Raw genomic sequence first — 27,209 nt, 5'->3', positions numbered from 1 at the left:
AAAAAAAAACAGAGAGAAAGAGAGAAACAGGAAGACCAAATTTTTTCCTCCATCACTGTGAATTACATAAATATAAGATAGATAGCATATATATCTTTCTGCCTTAAATACCAAGAAACCTCTTGAAATAAAAAAGAAAACAGGAAAAGGAAAAAGTGGGGAAGAAAGAAGAAAGGAAGAAAGGAAGGAGGTGAGGAAGGAGAGGAATCTAAACCTACAAAAGAAGTACCAGAAGATATCAAATAATTGACTTAATTCTCAATAAAATTAATGTTGTTAATTCAATCTGTTAGTTTATTTACAAACCACTTTTATTACTCATAATGCATGATTCAGATGCCAGAATAATATTAAAGCTCAATGCTTTATGATTTTGCATAATCTGTTATCATGAAAAGTTAATGCACTGCAGCACTTTCAAGGCACAGATGGGATTAACTTTAGTATAAATTTAATAATAATTAGCTTATCTAATGATATGTGGCTTGTCTATAGTAATTGTGAATTGCTTTTGTTCTCTCATCAGCATCTGTCTGCTGTTTGCATGACCCGAATAATATACAGCATTTGTATTTCACAAGAACAACCGTCAGACTGTCAATTTTGCCTCTAGGTAGACACACATAGTTTGAAGCAATTGTTCTTTGCAATTTCCATACCAACCTATGATTGATGGAATGCCAAAGTTATAAAATGCTGTCAGTAAAACAAAAACTTGGTCTAGGTGTTTTGTGATTTTTATGATCTTGGATTTCAAGGGCAAAGCAATACCTTTGCAGTCAGCCTTCATCACAGCTCCAGCAAAATGCGTGGAAGTTTCTATGGGAAGATAGCAGCTCCTTTCTTCTCAGTGCATGAACCATGGAGCAGCAGCTTTCCATCCCCAGCTAGAAATTCAGAATCTTGGGCTGAGCCCGGAGCTGCTATATGAAAATCAGCTTTGTAGCAATTGCCAGGGAATCTAAATGTGCTTAAAGCTTGAGAGACTTGCTATAGAGCTTGCCCCAAGTGTGCAATATATTCCAGCAGGTAAAAGCCCTTCAGGTGGACTGTAAGAACAGCCCCTACCAACCTGAATCCTATGTTGTTTTACTATGCTACCTGTATTGATAGATTAGCCTTTCAGATATATTCCAATAGCAAAAATAACATCTATATTTTGCAATTCTTAGAACTACTCTGCCGATTAATCCCCCAGTCTGATTTTCTTTTATCTTTTTCTTTTAAGGTACCAAGTCAGTTGACTTTGTGTTTCCAATATTGATTTATTTCGTCATTTTTCAGGGCTGGTTGCTGTGTGACTAAAACAGTTTAATTAATTAATGTATTTTAGACTTTGAAATTCATTTAAAATTTTCTTTGTTGAAATATAGATGACAAATAAAAATTATTTATATTTAAGGTGTAATGTATATTTAAGGTATACAATGTAATATTTTCATATATGTATACATCCTGATGTGATTATACGAAACTAATTAACATATCCAATATATCAAATAGTTACCATTTTTGTGTATATGGTGAGCACATTTAAGATCTATTCTCTTAGTACATTTCAAGTATATAATAAATTATTATTAATTATAGTTACCATGCTGTACCTTAGATTTCTAAAACTTACTTTAACTGAAGTTTTGTGCCCTTTGACTTGTTTCCCTGGCAACCACCATTTTATCCTCTATTAGATTTCCTTAGATTCCACATATAAGTGCTATCATGTGATAGAAAATAAAAACAATCCTACAATCTGTATGGAACCACGAAAGACCCCAAATAGCCAAAGCAATCTTGAGAAAGAAAACCAAGCTGAAGGCATCACAGTACCTGATTTCAAAGTATATCCTTAAGCTATAGTAATCCAATCAGTCTGGCAATGGCATAAAAACAGACATAAAGACCAGTGGAACAGAAGAGACAGCCCAGATGTAAACCCATGCATATACAATCAAGACAAAGGAGCCAAAAATACAAAGTGGGAAAAGGATAGTCTTTAGTAAATGGTGTTGGTAAAACTGGACATCCACAAGCAAAAACAAAACTGTATCCTTATATCATAAACAAAAATAAACTCAAAATGGATTAAAAATTTAAAACATAAGACATGAAACCATAAAAATCCTGGAAGAAAACCCAGGGGAAAAGTTATTTGATATTGGTCTTGGCAATGCCTTTATGAATATGACTCTGAAAGCACAAGCAAAAAAAGCAAAAATAAACAAAGAGAACTACATCAAACTAAAAAGTTTCCACACAGCAAAGAAAACAATCAACAAAATCAAAAAAATAAACATATAGAATGGGAGAAAATATTTGCAAACCATACATCTGATAGCAGCTAATGTCCAAAATATAAAAGAAACTCATATAACCCAATATTAAATTTAAAAAAAATCAACCCAATAAAAATTAGGCAAAGAACCTGAATGGACCTTTTTCCAAAAAAGATATACAAATGGCCAAGAAGTATGTGAAAAAGTGCTCATGATCATTAATCATCAGGGAAATGCAAATTAAAAATCACAATGAGACATCACCTCACACTTGTTAGGATGGCAACTATCGAAAATCAAATGATTTAATAAGTGTTGGAGAGGATATAGAGGAAAGAGAACTCATGTATACTATTGGTTGGATTGTAAATTAGAACAGCCATTATGGAAAATAGCATGGAGGCTCCTCAAGAGACTAAAAATAGAATTACCATGTAATACAGCAATTGTACTTCTGGATATATAGGCAGAGGAATTGAAATCAGTATCTGGAGTGAGATATCTCCATTCTCATGCTACTTGCAGCATTATTCACAAATGCCAAGATATGGAAACAATCTAAGTGACAACGGATGAATGGGTAAAGAAAATGTGTCATATGTAACATATATAATATATACAATGGGATATTTCATAGAACCCCTAACAAAGAAAAAAAATCCTACCATTTGCAATAACACTGATGAACCTAGATGACATTAAGATGGGCCAGATCCAGCCTAATTTTGATTTTAAAATTATTTGATGTAATTCATAAATTAAAAAAAAAAAAACCTTTGCACACAGTAAATCTTATGGGCCAGCATATGTGGATCAAAGTAATTTGGTGTGCCTCAAAGTTATTTGAGCTTATTATTATTTAATTATGCATGCATTTACACAAGGAGTCTGCAAACATTTTGTATAAAAGGCCAGATAGGAAATATTCTGAGTTTCATGGGCCAAGAGGCAAAATCACTTGATTTGTATTTAAATTTAATGTTTTCTTGCCAGGTATGATATCACATCTATAGTCCCAGCTATTTGGAAACCTGAGGCAGGAGGATCGCCTAAGCCCAGGAGTCCAAATCCAGGTGGGGCAACATAGCGAGAGGCCATCTCTAAATTTTTTAAAAAGAAAAATAAATTTAATGTCTTCTTTCCTCAAACTATAAAAATCTTTCTTGGCTCTTGGCAGTACAAAACAGGCAGCAGACAGGATTTGGCCCATAGGCTGCAGTTCACTGATCCCTGATTTAAGTCAACAATCTAAACTGTACTTAAAGATAAGGATCTGAGAGCTAAGAGATGCCATTGAGGCAGAGGATCCAGGAGCTACCATCATAGTTTTTCTATGGAGATAGCAATCTAGTTGTCACTGTGGCCCTCAAACCAGCCAAAGCTGTTGGTCTGGTGTGGCCAAATCTTCAACATGATTCTGAAAAAAAAGGTTAAGGATAACATGTACTTAGTTATCATATTCCATTATATTAGAAATAAGTGGATCATCTCCTTGAAACTCAAAGTTTTCACCAAACTGAAGAAAATAATTTCTATAAAATAGACTGCAAACTTTGTAGACTCTGCACTGTGAAGTGACAAAGATGATTATTTTACAAACCACTTCAAATATGTATAGGAAAAAAATAAAGATCAATTATTAAAATTTTGTATAATATTATAGCTGAGAAACTTACTTTGAATTTTTTTCCAAGAGATATTCTGCAACTTAATGGCAAGCTTTAAATAGGCTATGTTCAAGGTCAGAGGAAATGTTTTACAGTTGTCTTCTGACTATAGAAGTTAGTTTTAGGGGTTACTGAAAACTCTTTTTCTCTCATATCCTTGGCAAACATTGTTAACAATGTGTAGGACAGCACAGTCCTCCTGACCCTGAACAGACTTCAAATCAATTGATCTGGCATTCAGGAGGAAACCTATGGCCTTCCTTGGGCTGTGTGCACATTTTGCCAAAGCCCAGAGTTTAGTGCTAAAAAGCAAAGACCCACTGGACATGTAGGAATGTGGATTTGACTGCCATATCAATGTTCCTGTCCTCTGAATCAGTGACCTAAGATACTAAAGGAGACTAATGTAACACTGTATATCTCAATAATCCAGTTAAGAGTGACCCAGCTTTCTCAGGAAGTCCTGCCTTGCCCTATGAGGATCAAGTGATATCCAGCTATCAGTATATACTACTTCTAGGATGCATTACCTACTGCCCACTGGGCAATAGGGTCTCTCCTATTCAGCAATAAATGGGGTCTGTTCTAAAAGTACAGCACTATCTACAGAAGCCTATTTTTTGCAAAGACTCTTTACGTTCTGTTAAGGTGTTTATTGTCTAAAATCATCCTTGGGGAAGACCACTAGCCTATTTCTTCTCATTTATTCAAAAAATTACTGATACCAAGATATGTACATTTGATGTTAGAGAGCTGGGCTCTCTTTTTCTACATGTCTGAACCCATAAGCCCATTAGCAGAAACCTTACCCTCCATAGTGAAAGGAAATAGGAAGAAAGTGAACGAAAAAAAGTTTGAGTTTTGTTAAAATGTAATATCCCAGTGCTTTCCAAGGGGAGGTGACAACAAAGATGTCTGTGTTCACTGTCATTTCAGTGAGCAGAACATTAATTTTTCTACTAGTCAAGATATCATTTATTCTGTTTAGGTCGATTTACAGGCACATGACCAAAATTTGTATAGGAAACACATAAATTCCAATTTTGCCTTTGTTTCAGAACTTATTCCTCCCCTAGAACAATTTGTGTGTCCTACTTACTACCCAAGGGTACTTGCTTCCTCCACGTTCACCCAGTTCCAGCTCTGTGTTTGGTTGCTGCTTCTTTTCTAGGTTCCTGGATATTGTAATCTGGTTTTAGATTGTCTATTCTGGCTCAACTATTATCCTTCAGGAAGTTTTTCCTAATGTTCTCTCTGTACTTCAAAGTACCAATGTCCCAAATCCTAAGCTAAAAATAACCACCTGAACCTCATTTATTTAACTAAATAGATGATAAGAGACAAAAGAAATGTAAACCCACTAGAGACTTTTGACAAAGTCCATGAACTTCAATATAATATTCAAGAAACCCAGAAGGTTTCTAACACTGTCATTTTTAACAGAAATAAAGAGCATTTTAGGTTTCTTTTGCTACTATTAGATCTGGGTAGTTTTTATACCCAAATGGGTGGTTCATTTCACGGCTCCATTGCCATGTTTGTTTGGTTTTTTTTAGAGGAATGCCAAAACCTAAGCAAAAATTATGGCTAATTTCTGGTCTCTTTTCTGATCTGAACAAACACCCAGGTGGAAAGTCATAATACCCTGTCTAAACTCACTCAGTGAAAGAAGTTCACTGAAGGTAGCCAGTCACCAACAGAGAAAGCCAAGGATTCTGCCGCTAACAGGAAGTAGATAGAGGGAGTGATGTGTCAATTGATCAGTGATGACCGTGATTCAAAGGACAGGTTGGGAAAGCCAGAGGAGTGAAGCAAAATTCTTCAAATTATCTTTTTGCTTTCCCTAAAACAAAGGAAAAATACTAAAAATATATATTATATAAAAGAAAACAGAAGCTGAACAGCTTTTCTTTTTAATTATATCTCTTCCATTATATCTTCTATTATTTGACAGTAAGGATTTCATCACCAGCTATCTGAACCACTAGTAACATATAACATATGTATTTATAATATTTTCTGGGTCACTCCCAGATTTTCAAAAGTATTCACCTTGGGTGGAGTCCTCATACATTTTCTACTTTTGTCACTGTTTGTGAACCTAACATTCTCAGGGTCATCTGGAAATTCTAATAGGCCTACCAGAAAGCATTCTGCCAGTTAAGGTTGTTAAAGTATTAAATTTGACAAATATTTATGAAGCATTTACTATGTCCCAGACATGATTCTAGACATTTGGTATTCACAAATGAAGAAAACAAATAAAAATCCTTGCCTGCATACAGCATACATTTTAGTCAGGGGGGAGGGAGAGTAGAGAGCAACAGAAATAAACTATAATTATAAAACAATAAATAATACATGTTAGAGAAAAACAGACCAGAGTCAGGGAGAAAAGGAGTGCAAATAATGGGAAAGAATGCTGAAAGACCATCTGTTATAGATAGTAGGAACCCATCTCTCTTTCCTTTTAACACATAGCACCTGGCAGCTCTTACTTGTAGCCACCTTGTATTCTTTCTCTATCAAAATTTTTATTGAAATAATTTAGGATAGTAGTTAAGCACCTGAATTTGGAGTCTGACCTAAGATCTAATCCTTGGCTCACTATTTATTATCTATGAACTTTGAGCATGTTATTTAACATCTATAAACTTTATTTTCTATCCATTTTTCGTAGTTTCGTGAGGAGTAAAGGAATTTTTTAATGACACCTAAAACAATGCCTAGATATATTAAAAACTAAATAAATGGTAGATAGTATTGCCTTCTTCATACAAGAAAATTATTTTATTATAAGCATTTACCTGGTTTTTCATTCTGTAGTGGATCTGCAGGGTTCCTGAGAATAGGGCTATATCTACTCCAGCAATATCTAGCAGTAGGAATCCTGAATTAACAAAAGATAGAAGACTTTTGCATTCTAGCTCCATATCTGGGCTTCAGATATCTTAATTGGTAAAATGAGAACTTTCTAATAAATATTTAACAAATTGATAAAATGAATTAAGGTATTAAAACTCTGTAGTGCAAGGTATATGATCAATAAGTGTCTCCTGAATTGAGTCAGTAAAGATTGTAACCATAATGGATTTGACTGGAGAGCATTTTCCTGATAAATAGCTGGTTTGTTCTCTGTAGAGAAAAGAGGATTAGACATTGATAGTCTCCTCATCCTCTCTGGGATGACAGTGATTCTTTAAAGGAGTCTCTAAGATAAGACTTTATAAAATGGACTGCTTTGCTACAGCATGTGGATAAAAAGTTTCCCTGTAACTTTCAACAAAAGGAAAAGGAGTATGATGAATGGCCCTAGTCAAAACTCCTTTTCCCTCAACCAAGGTTAGGTGCCAGGATACCGTGGGGAAGCTTACCTGCCTAGTGAGGTTTTCAAAATAAAGGATTTATATAAATACCAGGTTTTGCTTTTTTTTTGGTCCCCAAAAGATCACTTTTTTTAAATTGTACTTTAAGTTCTGGGGTACATGTGCAGATCATGTAGGATTGTTGCATAGGTACACACATGGCAATGTGGTTTGCTGCCTCCATCCCCCATTTTGCTTTTTATAATATTTTTAAATAAAGTAGAATTTTGTGGATAATGAAATATTACTTCTTGGGTAGCTGTTGTCTCTTTCACTTCTCCTATTCAGCTGGTCCAGTACTTTTTTTCTCTCTTAAGCCCAGATGCTGCCTTGAGAATTGGTGAGTCTATAAACATCTCCAGATGGACGTCACGTCCTTACAATTGCAATTGCTATTACTGGCTCACTGCTGCTGGGGAGTTTCTCAGAAAATAAAGATATGTTATGGAAGTTAATAACAGTCTGTCACTTTCACAGTAAAGTTACAGCTGTGTAATGTACTCAATAATGGACTAAAACTTAGACGATATGTAACTTCATCATGATGTAATTGAAAGGAACCAACATAGACGGGATGAGGAAAAAAAATCCTTGAGGTAAAGCCATGGCTGGTGGTGAAATGCATAAAATAATGAAGAGTGGCAACTCCTTGAATCTTTCTGTATGTTGATTTCACATCAATTAAATATTTTTTAAGAGGCAAGGAGACAAAGAAAAGGTCTTGGATAAAGAAAAAAATATTTTAAGAAAGATATTTAAATAACAGTGTCAGACTTTGATGGGCAAAGTTATTGATAAAACTTTCTTAGCTATGAGTGATCTTAGAAATCACCTTGCATGCTTATCTCAATAGATGCAGAGATGGCCTTTGATAAAATTCAATAGCCCTTCATGCTAAAAACTCTCAATAAACTAGGCAATGCTTTCTATCATCAAAACCTTCTTTATATGATCCTCCCTCTAAGAGCTGACCCTGCTTTAGAAATCAAAGTATACAGTATGACCTCAATATAGAAAATAACACTCCCCCACCCAAATGAAGTACTAAAGAAAGACACCAACACATTAACAAAGCTTTTCTTTGTATTGGGGGATTCTTCTGGTTGTTTTAATTCTATTTATTTCACCAATTTTAAAATTTTACTCTACTTAAAAACAGAAAGCCAAGCACTGTATGTTCTCACTCATAGGTGGGTGCTGAACAACAAGAACACGTGGACTCAGGGAGAGGAGCGTCACACACAGGTGACAGTTGGGGGGTGGGTAAGGGAGAGACAACGGGGGGTGGGGAGGGATAACATAGGGAGAAATGCCAGATATAGTATGCACCGAAAGTAAAATAAATTTTAAAAAATAAATAAAAATAAAAATAAAAATAAAGGAATCACCTAGCCCAAACCTCCATATATTTGATTTGGTGATCTAGACTTAGGATGTCCAGAAAAGGGTAAGTCCTCAAATGTCATATTTATACACAATTTCTTCCAGTGATTAAATAATAAGTATGCATTAGCCCCAGAAGAAGTCTTTTAATGAAGTTTGTAATTTTCTGATATGATTTGGCCTGTGCTCTGCAGATATAGAAGATCAAATTGTAAACTCCAGCCATCTTTAGTCAAAAGGCAGCAATCAAAATTTTAAAGGCTGATCTGCTACAGCACGCTGTTGTAAAATTAATAGTGACAGCCTTAATGAAATCCTTTAGTGATCAAAAAGATCCTACGAAATAAACTGCAAGCATAATTTTAAAATGGATTTTTAGGTCGGGCATACCTGTAATCCCAGCAGGGAGACAGAGGTGAGCAGATCACCTGAGGTTAGGAGTTTGAGCCTGGCCAACATGGTGAAATACCATCTCTACTAAAACCACAAAAATTAGCCAGGCATGGTGGTGCATGCCAGTAGTCCCAGCTACTCGGGAGTCTGAGGCAGAAGAACCGCTTGAACCTGGGAGGCGAAGATTGCAGTGAGCAGAGATTGCACCATTGTACTCCAGCCTGGGTAACAAGAGTAAAACTTCTCAAGTAAATAAATAAATAAAAGCATTTTAAGTCCTGGAGAAATGAAGATTAGGCAAATTATCTGAGTCTTTAAAACTTCTTTTCAGCCAGGTACTGTGGCTTACACCTGTAATCCCAGCACTTTGGGAAGCTGAGGAGGGCAGATCACCTGAGGTTGGGAGTTCAAGACCAGCCTGACCAACATGGAGAAACCCTGTCTCTACTAAAAATACAAAATTAGCCAGGCATGGTGGCACAAGCCTGTAATCACAGCTACTCGGGAGGTTGAGGCAGGAGAATTGCTTGAACCTGGGAGATGGAGATTGCGGTGAGCCGAGATCGTGCCATTGTACTTCAGCCTGGGCAACAAGAGCAAAGCTCTGTCTCAAAAAAGCAAATGAATAAACAAACAAATAAATAAACTTATTTTCATTAATAATAGCTTACAGTTGTGTAGGAATTTTAACTTTTCCAAAGCACTTTTGTCACTTCCACCTAATTGTATTCTTACACCATCTCTATAAAGTAGCCATAGAGGGAATAACAATTCCCACTTGCCATTGAGAAAACTGCTGCCATAAGAGGTTATCAAAAGAAACTTGTTCAAGGCCAAGCAAATCAGTAGGGGAACTAACACTGAAAAACCACATTTGTAACTCCAACCCCAGTCAGACAACCAATTCCAGTGGGTAATAAAATCTCTTGCTCAGGGAAAATCATTCTCATAAACAAGACTGTATTATCTTCAGGGAGACACCACTTGAAGTAAGAAAAAAGAAACTTTGAGATGGTTAAGACACAAGTAATAAAAAATAATGCATGTTTGAGAAATACATCTTAAGAACATAATGCCCTAAAACTGAGCTATAGGGAAACTTTAGCTCTGTGGACAAAATACCAAGCACGGGCTCTCTAACATTAACTATGAAGAAACAACGTACAGCTTTATCTGTTTAAAACCTAAGGCAGGACAGAAAGGTAAATTACATCAGAAGTGAGGGTCATGTTGGATTTCTAAGAACATCTGAGGATAAAAATTCAAGATACTTGTATTATCAGATGGTTTATTCCAATCATTCTTGAGAGATTTTAAAGGCTGGGCACAGAGTACTGCCAATTTGGGTATGAGAGACTCCAAAGTCAAAAATATGCTTTCAGTAACTAAACTATGATGCTTCACCTTCATCATCTCCAATGAAGGTTTTAGTCTAAATAGAATATACAACGTTCATATGTTTCACATGTTTGTTAACTATTGCAACAGCAGTCCTTTATATGAAGGGAATTTTTTAAAAGACACTGACACTTTATTCTAAAAACCAACTGCAATATGAAAGCAAAGAAAGCTCATATAACTTTTCCAACTGTAGGCACCATCATCTTAACAAATCGCCAACAAGAGCCAGTCAATTCAGACATTACCATATATAATCCACTTATAATATATAAGGATATATTATGTGAGAAACATTCTGAAGATGGCAACAGGATATGTCGGAAACAACTAACCTACCTTTTGGAATAAGAATTATGAGGCAGTTTACTATACATGTGATTATATAAATGAACTTTAAAAAATAGGTTTTAAATAAGTTTCTAGTTCTTGACTAAAGAGCATGTACATATCCTTGACTACATGCCTAATATAATGAATTTGGTCTATATAAGACATGTCTGTACTCCATAACTGAGATCTTGAGTGTTGATGGTTCACTGAGTTCTAGAGAAAGACTGAAATACGATTGAGTGGTTGATTAGCTAAAGCCAGTAATGACTGAGATGATGTGGCTCTCTAGTCCCATCTAAACTTAGCATTCTTCATCTTCTACATCTATAGCAGGATTATATCAAATTTACTTAGATGACGTTCCTACTTGTTTCTATTGTAAGATGTTACCAATAAGATTCACTTCCACTAATTTGGTCAATAGTGGTTTTATGGGAGGTGGAGAGACACTGCCATATCACATTCACATAGTATGAGATGCATCCTAATATCAGAACTGCTGAAAGGTATCTAATGTGCTTCTAGACTTGAGAACTATAGTCCTTCCTACTTAGAACTGAGTTGAAAATAAATCATTTATTCTATTGTACTCCATCACATCCTAAATTAACATACACACCTCTGTCCCAATAGAGGAGCATAGAACATGGCAGGTAAACCATTCTCTATGGAACACTGTGATCACTGCATAGGGATTCATGGATCCCATGCAGAAATATTGCAATAGCTGAACAAAATCCACTCTTCCTACTGTTTCTGTTTCTATAACCTCTTCTGCTATTTTTTCATATGTCTTCTTCCCTTGTAGGCCAAGTTTTAGCCAGAAAGGGCTTATCAAGAGGATAAAAGCAATAAAGGATACACTGCCATTTTTATCAGTAATTGGCAATCAACTGAATGTAAGATGATTTTACTTACCTTTCAGGATTGATGTGAAGATTAAATGCAGTAATATAGCATATTAATCTTCACATTAGTATTTAGCATTGAGTCACCTATTTAATAAGCAGCCAATAAGTTGTAGCAGTTGTTTGTCTCATGTGCCACAGTTCCTTTAAAATTTCCCATGAAAGTTATTTTCATTTCCCTAGGGAGCCTAACATTTGTACAAGAATTCTGTATCACAAAAGTCCCAAAGAGCTGCTCTGGCAACGGTAGAGCCCTCCTTGGAGAGTGAGGGAGAAGTAGAATGTGAACCAGCCATACCAGAAATCTTGGCTGTGAATAAATGAAGGAAAGGACGAGACTACCCACGCACTCATACATTTTGTCTGTTCTATCCTTGTGATAGCTGGTCTTAGGGAGGCCATGGTGATTGTGGTAAACAAGACAACTCAAATACTGACTGAGTATAGCTCAGCTTCCAGGCTGTAGTAATTACTAAATATGGTGAGTTAATAGCATGAAACATTACTTAGTATCTGCTTGCATATGGTGGTGGAAGGTAAAGAGCTATCAAGGAAAGCTGTTCTGAATAAGATTTATGTTGAGATTCAGGAGAGAAGTTGGAACTGGATGGTAAGGTAAAAAATATTCTAGACAGAGGAAACACCATCTGTAATGACCTTAAAATTCAAATGACCTTTTGTAAAACCGATCCCCAGTGTGAATGAGATATGGTAAGAGAAAAGATGGTGGCACCAGGCAAGCTGGTAAGGGCCACAGAGGCCATAATACACAGGTCTGTCTGATTCCCAGACCCTATGAGCTTCCTTTCCCCCGCTGGCCATTTGCTCTATGTATACTAGTTTTGGGCTGTGTTCTGCAGCAGTATCTATGGCAATCCTTGTGATAATCAGAGTGATTTAAATAGGCAAATGGTATGGTAGATTTAACACAATCTATGGAGTCAATCAGGCCCACATTATATCTACACTCTAAAAGAGAAAAATGAGAAAGACAGTATCTGTGTTTTGACAAGGGAAGATGAAACAAAAGCAGCAATATGTTGATAATGATTGAAGCCGAGTGATGGGGATACAGAATTCTATACTGTATATTATTCACTCTACTTCTATGCATCTTTGAAAATTACCATAATTCTAAAAATTTTAGAAATCCAGTCTCTGTCACATATAAGTAGTTTCATCTAGGGTAAGTTGTTTAACTATTCTGAATCTCAATTCCTTGATTTATAAATAAGAAAAATACCCACTTCACAGAATTAATGTAAAAACAAAATAAAAATATATAGAAAAAGGCCTAAGCACTAAGCATAGCATGATGACAGAGGTTTTTGGCTTTAGAGTTCAATATTTAAAGGTTAGCATTTAAATTTAATATTTAAGGACCCAGCGTCAAGGCAAGCCTCTTGGCTCTGTAGCTCTGGTCCCGGGTCCTAGATATTTTCTAACTTCAATGAGCAAATGAAATACCGAGAGGTCTATGGTAAAATGTATATTCTGATTCCATTTATCTTGGGGAGGCCCAAGATCAGCATTTCTAACAAGATTCCAGTAATGCTGAAGCTGCCAGGCCAGGGACCAGGATTTGTAAAGTAAGCCCTGACTTCTGCCTTATTTTTGAAACTAAACTTCCAATAGTGCTCTCTTTTGATTGTTGGATTTCTCCAGTTCTGGCTGAGTCCCGGGATGGATAATTTGCCCCAGAAATTCAATCCCTCCAGGACTGAGGTCCTGGGCACATACCATTAGTTACCCTCAGAGTCTGAAATCTTGCTCTTGAGCTTCGGCACGGAAGTTATATTTCTGTCAACAATGCCTCAGACTCTGATTTCCTGCTTGAATCCCTGAGAAATTGGTGCTACTTAATCCACTGTTGTTGTACTAGCTCTGATTTCCTTATTATGTTCATCTGCACCTCTCTTCAACTAAACTGACACCAACCACTTACCTTGAGCAGGACTAGTTATTTGTCTTGGTATTGTGAGGACCTGCCCAGTGGAATATCTTCCAATTTCCTGCATCTAGATTTGTCCCTTCAGTGTTTCTTTTTTTTTTTTTTTTTTTTTGGAGATGGAGTTTTACTCTTGTTACCCAGGCTAGAGTGCAACGGCGCGATCTCGGCTCACCGCAACCTCCACCTCCTGGGTTCAGGCAATTCTCCTGCCTCAGCCTCCTGAGTAGCTGGGATTACAGGCATGCGCCACCATGCCCAGCTAATTTTTTGTATTTTTAGTAGAGACGGGGTTTCACCATGTTGACCAGGATGGTCTCGATCTCTTGACCTCGTGATTCACCCGCCTCGGCCTCCCAAAGTGCTGGGATTACAGGGGTGAGCCACCACGCCCGGCCCCCTTCAGTGTTTCTTAAACCCTAGTGGGTAGTTTTAGGTCAAGATCCTTCCTTGTAACCCATTCTTCACCAATACTTCTTGGCAACCAATGCTTTTATACCCATTTGTCTTAGTTGTTTTGTACTATTAAAAAAAAATACCACAGACTGGGTAATTTATAATGAACAGAAATTTATTGGTTTGTGATTTGGGAAGCTGGAAAGTCCAAGACCATGGGGTTGACATTTTGTGAGCACCTTCTTGCTATGCCATAACATGGCAGAAGGTATAATGGGGGTCGGGTTTGGGGAGTAGGGCTGAGAGAGAGAGAGAAAAAAAGAAAAAACACTGAACTCATCCTTTTACAAGGAGCCCACTCCTGAGTTAATGGCATTAATCTCTTCATGACCTGATCACTTCTTAAAGATCCCACCTCTCAACACTGTTGCTTTGGGGATTAAGTTTTCAACACAGGAAATTTAGAGGACATATTTAAACCTCAGCACTGTCTATAGCAATGGAGGACATTTCAACACTGGAAATGAAGGAAGATGTTTAACTCCATCAAAGATATACATTCAGCAATGTACTTATTAGCAAGCAGATGCCTTATTTGAAAGCAGTCCTTAATGTATAAACGTGAAACTTACATAAACTGGTTTATGCAGAACTCTAGAACAAGGCTTAAGATTTTTCTAATCCAGTAATTATAATCACCCTTGTACTTTTAGATGTGCTGGATATATATGCATTCTGAAAACTTGCAAGGAAAAGAAACCCCTCAGCTTTATTACTTGTAGTTAGATTATCAGATTATATTCTGGCAAGGCTAATAAAAACAGTCATCTGCTCTCTCTATATGTTTTTATTCCTCCGAGAATAATCATAAATGTTATTAAAAATCATGACAGAATCAAACATTAAGAATAATGCACTCATGTTTAAACATGACTCTTCCATTTGACAGGAGTAGCCTTGGCAAACTGCCACTCATCAACACTTTCTAAACTGATAGGGATATTCCACATCTTTCCAGTAACATTAAAAGGCAGTTTGCAAAATTATCAGCTCACAGTGAACGTGAAGGGAATTTTCTCATTCTAATAAAAACAGTATTTCTTGAGGTTCATGGAAACTCAATGTTCATAAACTGTTTAAGTGCTTTCTTAAAATTCACACGTGCTCTTAGAATTTATTTTCTGTGTAACTTTTCCTCTCTAATGAAGCTTGATGTTGCTGTTAGAAGAAAGTTTATTTCAGGTTTCTGGTTGTTTTGGTTCTTGCTTTATTTTCATTCCAGACCTGTTAGGGCAGAGGAAATATAAGATCTAGGCTACACGTTTATTGGCAACTGCTTTCTAACAAGTAAATTTTATAGATTTAAGTAGTAATGGTGGCTATTTGCTGTGTTTTGGCTATTGAGCTTTTATTTCCTCATATTCATTTGAAGAAAAATATTCCATTTATGCTGTAAGAAAGAGCTTCCCCTGACCCTATGGAGACATTGAGGGAGCAGGGCTGCTCTTGACTCTACTCCCAGCTCCAGGGATTGGCATTTGTTCAGGCCTGACTTGGCCACTGTGGTTTGAAACCATTTTTAAAATGAGACTTTTGCTAGACTTCTGAGAAAACAGCAGGTGTTATTTCCTGCTCTTGAACATGAGAAAATATGGGCTAGAATTGCTTCAGCCATCTTGTCATCAGGGAGAAAGAGCAAATCTGAGAATTCAACCAAGACAGGGAAAGTGAAAGTGAGAAGTGGAGAGGGAGCTTGAGATTTGTGTGAGCTCCTGGCCTGAGGCAAGCCCTGTCGCTGACTTTTTAATTACCTAAATCAATAAATTCCATTTTTGCTTAAGGAAGCTTGAGCTTGGTCTTCTGCCTGCAATCAAGAGGAATGCTAACTAATGCGGGATGTTAAGTGTCACTAGAATGGAGAGATTGAGAATACCCAAGAGATACCATCTTTTCCATAATGTACAGAATCTAGGAAAATTCTCAATTACCAGTGTGTAGAGAACATGGAAAAATAATATAATTATCTTTGAAAATTAATCCTTTTTACAGTTTTATCTTTATGGGTCAAATATCTTTTCAATTAACATTTTTAAAAGTCAAGCTCTTTTTTTGGTGTTATTTAGACATACACATGTTAGTTATGAAAGTAAATTGTGTGGAAGTTACATCAACACCAAATATATAAAGACATTTTCTGTAAGAAAATTAAAATTTAAAAATGTCCTTTTTTTTTTTTTGAGACAGTGTCACTCTGTCAGCCAGGCTGGGGTGCAGTGGCATGATCTCGGCTTGCTGCAACCTCCGCCTCTCAGGGTTCAAGAGATTCTCGTGCCTCAGCCTCCCAAGTAGCTGGGATTACAAGCACATGCCACCACACCTGGCTAATTTTTGTATTTTTAGTAGAGACGGGGTTTTGTCATGTTGGCCAGGCTGGTAAACTGCTGACCTCAAGTGATCCACCCCCCTTGGCTTCCCAAAGTGCTGGGATTACAGGCTTGAGTCATCGTGCCTGGCCAAAAACGTCATTTTATTTAAAGATTTTATTCATAACCAAAAGAAAAGTTGGGCTAGTTTCAACTTTTTAAACACCAACTCTCTCAAAATTATTCTTTTTTACTTTGTAATAATACATTATACCTAATATCTGGGTAATAAGTATTAAAATATTTTACATATATCATAAATTCAGACTATTTCTTTAAAAAAAATACAAGATGGGTGTTATATACACTTCCTGCCAAACTTCCCTGCCCATCCACTCCAGTGCCACTTCCCAAATTCTATAACTGCAGACATTTATATTCAGGGGTAATGGAGCACAATAGAAGAATCATATTTAAGCAGAATATGTACACAAGCTGAATGTCAGATGTGGCATATTTTACCTTACAGGGTAAGACCACTACTTAGGCATAAATAATGTGCTACATTATCTCAGATCCCTAATATGGATAGAAAGATATAGTTTAATATGATAGATCTGTATCTGATATTGGTATAACACTGTGATTGTATAGGCATGCATTTGAAACTAAACTACCTAGTTCAAGATTGCATGATAATTTCAAGTGGACATTTTCTGGGTAATTATATCTGTAAAAGATAAAAGAAGAGCTTAGACTTTGGTCAGAGAATGTTAAGGATCTGGCCACACTCATGTACCACCACGTGACCTTAAGTAAGTTAATTCTCTAAGCCTCCATTTCTTCATGGTAATAATGGGAAAATCATCATAGCTAACTACAGTATTATTGCTATGATTATATAGGAGATGCCATGTAAGCAGTAGCCCAGTACCTGATTAAGGGGAGTCCCTCTTATGATTCCCTCCATTGGTATTGACAGCTAATGGCTCTCAGTTAAGTTACTCTCTGGGAATTGCCCTCAGTCAACCTCTTCCTGGAGGTATCTTATATCCAGGGCTTGGTCAATTAGACCATGAAGTCACAGCTTCCTTGGATCATTTCAGGGTAATTCTGAAAGGCCAGGTCCAGAGCTGCCCATAGGAGACAGAAACCACTCCTATGACTCCTTGAAGCCCAACTTCTCCTGTTCAATCCTGCTTTCTTCCCTCTCTCAAGTGTTGATCACAAGACAATTTGCCAGTAAACTTCCTGCACACAAATCTTCATCTTAGAGTCTATTTTTGGGGCAAGCTGACCCCAAGACACTGTTACATAGTAAGAACTTGATTATTAGCAGTGACGATAATCTTGATTATGAAGCTGAAGCCGAGGTAGAAACATGAACTTCATTGTTTCATTGTGATAAAGCCAATCTAAATATATATACAAACAGTTTTCTTAAATTATGTTCTCTAATAGTATAGAAGTCTCATGTTAAAAGAAGAGCTGGTGACAATTATGACTGGCTACTCTCCACTAACAATCAGCTTAATTAGTACATTGTATCTAAACTGTCACTTCCATTTTCAGCTAGTGATTGTTTAGATATTTCTATTTTGGAGCTTTTATCACATTGCGTAAGTCTTGTTCAAAGTTTTTAAAAATAAAATCCTCCTAGACAACACTTTCCTCTAAGGGCCCTTTATACTCTAATATTCCATGATTCTGTAATTTTGATGATGGCAACAACTGAATAATACATTCTCTAGAAAATAAGTTCACTTAAATATCAAAACTGTCCTTAAAACAATACTTCATAAATTATGCAAAGAAGTGAAACAAATAATTCTGTAATTGAGGAAGCATAAGAGTTTCAGGAAAAATAATCCCAGCTTTTTTCCTAACAAAACTGTGGGGGCGATGATGTGGAGTATGGCCTAGTTTGGGATGTTGGAGAGCTTCCAGTAATGAAGGAATTATGTCATGCAAAATTATAATGCTGGAAAGGACATTGGAGATTACCACATCGAATCTTCTCTTGCCACTGATAAACAAACTGAGGGCCAGTAAAACTACAGGACATGCCAGTGGCCATTCAACTAGTAAGGAAAAGAGCCCTTACCCCAAACCAGATCTTCTCACTTTTCTGGCCACTCCACCTTGACTCTGCCCACATGCTCCTTTTCTCAGATCTTGGACCAACCCAAAGAAAACTTCTTGCCCCTCCTCTTTTTTATTCTCACCAATTATTCTATGTTCTGTACCTGAGCCCAGGTAGGTTTCTTTTTTGTAACATCTCTTTATAAAATTTCCATCTGGGAATTTCTCCAAGATACACATTTTTCCCATCATATCCAAAATAACTTTAGCTATTGTTAAATAATGGATGATGCCATAATACACATACATATTCATGTACCTTTAATAAACCAATTTGCTTTCTAAATTATTTTTACCAATAGTAACAAAGTTATAGACAAATGTAGTAGCGTTAAAACAATATTTTCATTTACAGATTTATTAGTATAGTCTTTGGAACAAAAGAATAAAGAAAAATATTTTGCCTGGTTCACAAAATGGTATTTTTATGTAAATGTGGGCAGCAGCAAGTCACAAACAATATGATAATAGGTTTTGTAGATGTTTCTTTCAAGTGTTTTACAAAGTTTGATAAGTAACACTCTAAACTTTAGATTAAAATAGTTCTCAAAGCCACTTGGCAGAGACTATTAAAAGGGACAAAGGAAATGAATCTAGAAAAAGCTGAATATTAATTTTTGAAATAATTATTTTTAGGACATTCTAATTAAAAATGAACTTGACTGGCTTTGTGGATGAGAATTTAAGTTCAAATATGGGATAATTGTAACAGACTGAAATTGGATCAAATGCTCTTGAACCATCATTCTCAGCAAACTGACACAAGAACACAAAACCAAATACCACATGTTCTCACTCATAGGAGGGTGTTGAACAAGGAGAACACATGGACACAGGGAGGGGAGCACTATACATGGGGGTCTGTTGCGGGGGAGTGGGGGGGACAGCGGGGGGGGGGAGTTGGGGAGGGATAGCATGGGGAGAAATGCCAGATATGGGTGAGGGGGAGGGAGGCAGCAAATCACACTGCCATGAATGCACCTATGCAACAACTTTGCATGTTTTTCACATGTACCCCAAAACCTAAAATGCAATAAAAAAAAAAAATAAAAATTAAAAAAATAAAATAAAATAAAATAAAAATAAATAAAAAAATAAAAAAAATAAATGTTTTCAACACTATTGAAGAATATGACACATTTTAAGTTAACCTATATAATCTCTTAACATATATTATTTATCTACATTGAAGATGTCCTCTAAGGCACAAACACAATTTAGCCCAGTGGCAGTTTCAAAAGCAGATGTTTTTTAATGGGCTGACACTAAGTGCAATCAGTACATATGCAGTGAATTCCGTATAACACGGATAACTGTCTGATACCTTTGAATTACTCATAAACCAGAGCTTTTGAGTGTTTCATATGTTTCTACCTTTATTTTATAACTAGAAAACACATGCATGCTGCAGATAAGAACATTTCATATTTATAAATAATCCCAAGGTGAAAAATGCACTCAATTATGTTTTTCCAATTATTTCATTTTATATTTTTTGCCAATTCTCCTACCTTATTTTGCTTTCATAGAGATAAAAGGCAGAGAGGTAAAGCACCTATTTTGTGTTGAGTTCTTGCCATGAACTTACAATACTGCCCAGAACATGCTCTTCCTTTCCTATGTAGAAGGTTCCTTATAGTGTATTTTATAAATACGTATGCAAAAAAAAAAAAAAACCCTTTCTTTTAGCCAATACTTTTGAAACCAGATTTTTGCATGCTGATATACTCCTGTGGCAAGGTAACTATAAGAATATTTGTACTCTGTTAAGGCTGAGTCAGTCAGTAAGTAAAATAATCATCACTAGGTCAAATAAACAATTTATATCTGTTGCAGGGAGGGGTGATAAGTTGATTTTGGTTAAAATCAATCAGATTTTGTTTTTTACATAAGTATTTAATTAGCTCTGTCAAAGTAGTCAATTGCTAAAATGTCGCTTAATAGATAAAATTTTAAAATGCTAAGATTTGCCTCCAGTAATTTTGTGTCTATCATGTACCAGGCTCCAGTTTATCCCTTTAAATACATAATCTCATTTAATCCCCACAACACTATTGCAAGTTAGATTATATCATTCTCATTTCACAAATGAGTAAAATGAGATTTAGAAAGGAAAAAAGGCTAAAGAAGCTGCCCAATACCAGACAAGGAGTAAATGACTGAACTGTGGCTGGCCCTTGTCCATCTGGCTGCAAAGCTTTTGCAATTTTCATTGTCATGTTACATTTCTTTATATGTAGTGTGCAAGGATTACAACAGGCATGTAAACATCAGGCCATCACAGACCTGCCTCTCCCTCCACCCAGCTCCTCCCTCACAGCCCTCTACCAACCCTCCACAATGGCAGATTAAAGATGGAAATTTGGAGGCAAAGCTAAATACACACACACACACACACACACACACACACACACACAATTTTAGTCTCTAGGGGACTGTGACATGTCCACCCTGACTCAAAACACAGCACAATTCAAAAGGGGTTGGAGGTGTGAAAGCCCCTAGTATAAAGTTTCCTAAACGCTTAGTCGAAAGCTTAGTGCATTTCTTCCCTAAACTCAAGCCATAATCCTTGTGATGATTAATTTTATGTGTCAATTTAACTGTGCCATGTGATACCCAGCTATCTGGTTAAAGGCTATTTCCAGGTGTCCTTGTGAAGGTATTTCTTGATGAGATTAACATTTGATTCAGTATACTGAGTAAACCAGATTGTTTTTCCCAATGTAGGTGGACATCATTCAATCCAGTGAGGGCCTAATAAAACAAAAAGGTAGAGGAAGGATAATTTTCTCTCTGACTGACTGCCTGAGCTCAGTCATCAGTCTCCTCCCCTCAAACAGGACTGGGACTTACATCACTGGCTCTCCTGTTTATCAGCCTTCAGGCTTGTCTAGAACTTACACCATTGGTTCCCATGGTTCTCAGGCCTTCAGACTCAGGATGGAACTACACCACAGGTTCTCCTGGGTCTCCAGGGTCTTGCCAACTACAGACTGTGGGATTCCTCAGCCTCTATAATTGAGTAAACCAATTCTTTATATAGTAAATAAATACACACCCACATACACACGCACGCACACATCTCCTATTGGTTCTGTTTCTCCAGAGAACCATAATACACTCCTTGCCCAAGCTACTCTTAGGTGTTATACCCTAGAACCATACATTCATCTCTTTTAAAGCATTCAAGGATTTTAAGAATTTTCTAGGAATGTGCAGAAATTTGGGGAACTATAACCAGATATATTAGAAGACAAAAGTTAAGAGTTCTTCAAATCCTCAAGTACAGTTAAAAAAAGTAAGAAGGGAAGAAAAGCTAATGCAGGTAGACAAAGCAACCTGATTCTCTCTCTTCTGTCTCTCTCTCTTTCTCTCTCTCTCTCTTTCTGTGTGTGTGTGTGTGTGTGTTTAGAGAGAGAATTTTGCTGTGTTACTTAGGTTGCCCTCAAATTCTTAGGCTTAAGTGGTCCTCTTACCTTAGCCTCCTGAGTAGCTGGAACTGCAGGCACATGCCACAGTGCCTGAGTGGATCCTGATTTTACACTTACTACTTAAGCTGGTCATTTCTGAAAAAGCAGATGTGGTGTGGTAACAGCTTTCTATTTGAATACCATCATGCTATAGAATGACTAGAGCACACACGTCAGTTGTGTGAATGACAGTCTCTGTTTATCTTTTGTTGATGGGTTTAGGCATCTATGTGTTTCTGGGTTCCCACAATCCATTGCTAAAATGAATCGTTATGCTCTGATTCACAATTTCTCCATTCCTTTTTACTACGGAATCCAATAACAAGGACAGAAAAACAGGAATCAAATGTATGCTGCTCATTTGCCTCTACAAGTAGAAGAAAATACCCAGTGGTGGAAACATGCTTTGCTCAAAGTTTACTCATTAAAAGAGAGGCTGGATGTATAAAACTCAGATTAATTACCCCCAAAAGACTGGGAGAGGTTGAATAAAATATAGACTCATTAACATTCAACAGTGCTGCTTAGAGAAGAGAGAACTGGAAAGAAAGATTAAAGTTAGATGAGAACAAGTATATTTTCAATATTTGATTTGGGTTTTTGAGCATGAATTTTTTTCTCTATTCCAAATCAAATTTTGTTGATAAGCTATTCATGAAAATGCAGACTCAATGATAGATCCCTCGGGTTAATATTTTAGTTTACTAGCTGCATATCTTAGGCCCATTACTTAAGTTTGCTGAGCCTCAATTTCTTCCACTATAAAACAAAGACTATGATGCCATCTACCTCATAGTATGGTCTTGATGCTGAAATAACATAGAAGTCGTGTAAATTACTTAAACAGTGCCTAAAACAGAACTACTGGTAAATTATAACAGCAATGACCTGCAGAACCATTCTATCACATGGGACAGAGAATCTGCAGTTTTCAGTCCTTGATAGTTTCCACTAGATTTAGTAGTCTTTTTATTTTCAGAAGTTATTTATTTATTTATGAAAGGTTTTGTAGTTGCTGCTATTTTTTTGAGAGCTGGAAAACATTCCTCTGGTAAAAATAAAATAGCATAGTGAAAGTATTTTTGAAAAGCATTAAGTGTTATGTAAGTATAAGGAAAGAGAGCAGTGAGAAAGGAAAGCAGGCGCTTGTGCCTTTTTAGCAAATAATGACTTTTACTAAGAAACAGTAATAAAGATTGTACCACTTGTTTGTCTAATCAATAGATACTTTTCAAGTCACTACTAGGTTGTTATCTTCAAACAAACCATTTCTAGAAAAGAATTATGCCATCTACCTTGATGCATGATTAAAATGTTGGTATTTTCAGTCCCTATTTTCCAATGAATAACTCATGATTTTAAAAAGTCAATTTGATTTAAATGCTGCACTCTCTTTGCTAATGCTGATAACAGTGTGACAATATGTGAGTTGTGTGCTGGGGATAGTTGTCTGTAGTTCATTTTGTACCCTTTGAACATTCTGTTCACTTAGATGACTGCAGCTCAACACAACAGAATAAAGATGAGAATACGAGTGAGCACTGTGATATAGCACAAAGGATGAAAGATGGTTATTCATTATGGCTTATGTCAACAGGTGGCCAATGTTATATCTAAATATCAGTGGACGTATATCATGATCTCGATATATTATAATTTCAGGGACTCAGATCTCATGATTTGTTTCCCCCCTTATTTGTATATTAAGTTCAGGTGGTTATTATAAGCCTTCGGCCTACAGTTTAAACAATCAAATAGTATAAAGTTTTTTGGGATTTAAGATTCCTGAGATGAATCTCAGATTCCTTAACAGGCCACTCCCTAGAATGCAATCTATCTGATTTGTCTCTGTGCCAGGGGAAGTTTTATTATATTGGGCTAAGTCTCACTGAAAGCCCCCACTTATATGTCCTGACTGGCATATAACACACAATGGAGGACAAAGTCAGCAATATTTTGAATTTAAAATGCTGGGACATACTTTGAAGCATTGAAATGGATGCCGTAAGTCTAAAACCTTCTTGTCATTGCTTTTATTCTAGGTCTTATTTATTTGTTAGGCATATATATATATATATATATATATATTCATCTATAATAAATAAATGTATGTATATACATACATACACACACACACACACATATGCTTTCCACACCCCTTCTGCCTTCCCTCAGTTTACAACCCTATGGAGAACCTAAAAAGTAATCATAAGATATTTTTCTGTTGCTGCTAGCAGACAAACAGAAAATTATACTATGTGGAAAGTAATTTCTTAACAACCTAAACCATGTACAAATTGCAACGGAATTTTATTTGTATCACTTTCCAAAGACAGGACATTATCCTCTTAAAAATATATCAGCATCATTGTTTATACTCTGCAGCTTCAGTTGTGCTGAGCAATAACTCAAGGCCTCAGGAACACTGAGGTAATTAACACTTGACAGTGTGACAATTCCTGCAGAGGTGTAATTGCAACCCTTACCTTTTCAGCCCTACATGATCCCTAATCAGAGATTACAGGCAATGGCTTCTGGACACATTCTCCTCTCCCCGTTTAAAGTGAGCACACTTTCTTATCAGTGATTTTAGCAAATGTCCTATTTAAAGTCATATTAAAAGATTCCTAGGAAAGCAATCTTTGGTAAGATGGATTGCAGAGAGAGCACAGAAGAAAGGGATGTATTTAAGTTCTTGCCTTCATTTCTTACTAATTTAGAAAGATTTGAGTGGTGATTCCTTTATTGAGTAAAATAGTTTCAGTAATAATTGTCTGTTGATTTCATAGGGCTGGAGAGAGAACCACAGGAAAGGAAACATGAGCCAAAAAGTACACTACAAATAGAGGGTTATTTTTATACCTCTCTCTCATTCTTTTTTCAGAAATATAGAGCCTTCATCACACAGCTCTGAGACACTCTTGCTATAGAAAAGACAAAGATAGCTGAAAGAATGATCTTTACCCACCTGAATACCATCCGAGTTGGGATTGTTAAATAAGGCACTGGGAACTTCTGGTTGAGAGCATGTGCTCCTTCTAGAGAGACAGGAACAGATGACTCCATCTAGGAAAAAGCACATTAGGCCAACATGAAAACAGGCAAGGATGAGACAGGAGATATAGAGCCCATCATGTTTGTTCAATCTGGGGTCTCTTCTTAGGTGAAATTCAAGCCTTCTAAAGCTGTCCTTCATCTCAAATCAGGCAGGTAAAGTAAAGCTGTTGAGATTAGAGAGAGTGAAAGAATGGAGAAGCCACATAAAGAATGATACTCTTTATAAAGACATTAGCAATTGCCCCAGGCTTTTTAAGCATATGGATATCAAATCATCTTAAATTCTAAAAACACACATTTTCATGATAAATGTAGTTGATGAGGATTACGTATTTAATACTGGACTTTTCAAACACACATCTTCATGATAAATGTAGTTGATGAGGATTATGTATTTAATACTGGACTTTTCAGAGATGGGCCCTTCTCAGGTACTGATAAAATACATCTCTGTGCGTGCTTACATTGATTGTAAGCTTCCATAGTTCTCCATTCTTTGTGGAGGTTTAGTAATTCATTATAAAGTCTTGTGTTAATATGGGCTAGAGAGATAAATGGATAATTTGGACTTTAATTGGCAGTTGCAAATGACAGACTAATTAGATAAGAAAGCACCACCTCTTAGAGAATGGTGTCTTACCAAAGCTTAGCACTGTCTGCTCCTGGTACAAATTATATACACTCTGTGGAAAGTAATTTCTTAACGAAATAATATATAGATTATAATGAGATTTTATCTTCATCACTCTCCAAAGACAGGGCCTAATACTCTTACATTTATGGCAGGGTCATTGCTTATACTCTACAATTTCGATTGTGCCAAGATACGCCAGCAGGATAGACATTCTGAGTTGCTTGTACGGGGTGGTCACACCTTGGTTTCTCAGAGTTCATATCTAGCTATAGTATAAAGCCATGTTCTGAGGCTGTTTACTAAGTAGTCTATGTCTTAAAGCTAACTGGCCCAGGTAAGAAATAAAACATCTAGCCTTAGTGTCAAAAACAGGAAGTTGTAACCAATTGTGCTACCTGGCTAACACTAACTACTAAAATTTAATTGAGGAGAACGGTGACATTCTTAGATCCCAATATATAATAATGCTTAAGTTTATTTCTTCCAGAGGACTGTACTTCTCTTAGTATTAAGCCTAATATTTACAGATTTATTTCATTCTTTTGCTGGTTTAAATAATTTTTCACTTAAACTGTATATTGTTATTTTGATTTCTTGGAATATAATCAAGCCTGTTTTGTCCATTTACTTCATAATTTTAAGCACACCACATAAACAGACCCACATACCTACATACTCATATCATGGCAGGACTATAATAAGATGTTTCAGGGATCTACATATGCAGGTAGTCTTTTAAATCACATCTTTTCTGGGGACCTACTTTCACCTGTCAATACAATTTCCTTTCAAATTACATTTGACAGCTTCTTTCCCTTGATTCTTCCATGTGTCTCTGATTTCCGATTCACTGGCTTTCCTGTATATATTTTTTCAACTCAACATATCCAACAGAGGCATTTTATGATCAGGTAAAAATAATATTTCTCTGCCTCTTTTCTTTGGTACCTCTAGCCAAACTGACAGGGTACTTTATAAAAATGATCCTTGCCAGAAGAATCAGTGGCATCAAAAACATTGTGAGAGCATGTACACTCTTGAAATTAGGTTAAGAGGAAAAAAAAAATCCACGGAGCCTTTGTAACAATATAGCCAACAACTCAGATGTCTTCCAAGCTTCTATTTGAAAGACTTTCCTTTTTTAAAAAACTCTACCTACTTTCTATTAGAAATGTAGAAGAAGAGATTCTTTATTTTCATCTTTAAATTCCATATCACTTTCAAAGCATTCTTTCCATCCAGTGCAACAGGAAAGGATGTGAATCCAAGACTGGCTACTCAGTTACCTATATGGCTTTAACGGAAGCACAGGGAGCTGAGAATGTATTTTCAATATTTGAGAGAATTTAATGAAAATTTCTAATTTTTAAGATTGGCACCTTCAAACTGACTGAAACCTACATGAGCTATAATACATTAACCTGAGGAAGTTATTCGGGTTCCTTCATGGTGATTAGAAATTCTGACTCCTGTTTT

General features: G+C 36.3%; 1 protein-coding gene across 1 annotated transcript in view; it reads right to left on the bottom strand.

The window, feature by feature from the left end:
• Positions 1 to 27,209, bottom strand: part of ZNF385D (zinc finger protein 385D) — a 1,173,536-nt gene that overhangs the window by 1,015,272 nt on the left and 131,055 nt on the right. The window contains exon 2 of the mRNA XM_064378657.1: positions 25,011 to 25,108. The gene's annotated coding sequence lies outside the window, so the exon portion shown is untranslated. The remainder of the gene's footprint in view (positions 1 to 25,010; positions 25,109 to 27,209) is intronic.

The sequence above is a fragment of the Aotus nancymaae genome, unplaced genomic scaffold (genome assembly GCF_030222135.1).
Source record: "Aotus nancymaae isolate 86718 unplaced genomic scaffold, 86718_ANA_hifiasm-v0.15.2.pri h1tg000019l, whole genome shotgun sequence".
NCBI classification, from domain to species: Eukaryota; Metazoa; Chordata; class Mammalia; order Primates; family Aotidae; genus Aotus; species Aotus nancymaae.
This window is presented reverse-complemented; position numbering and strand designations above follow the sequence as displayed.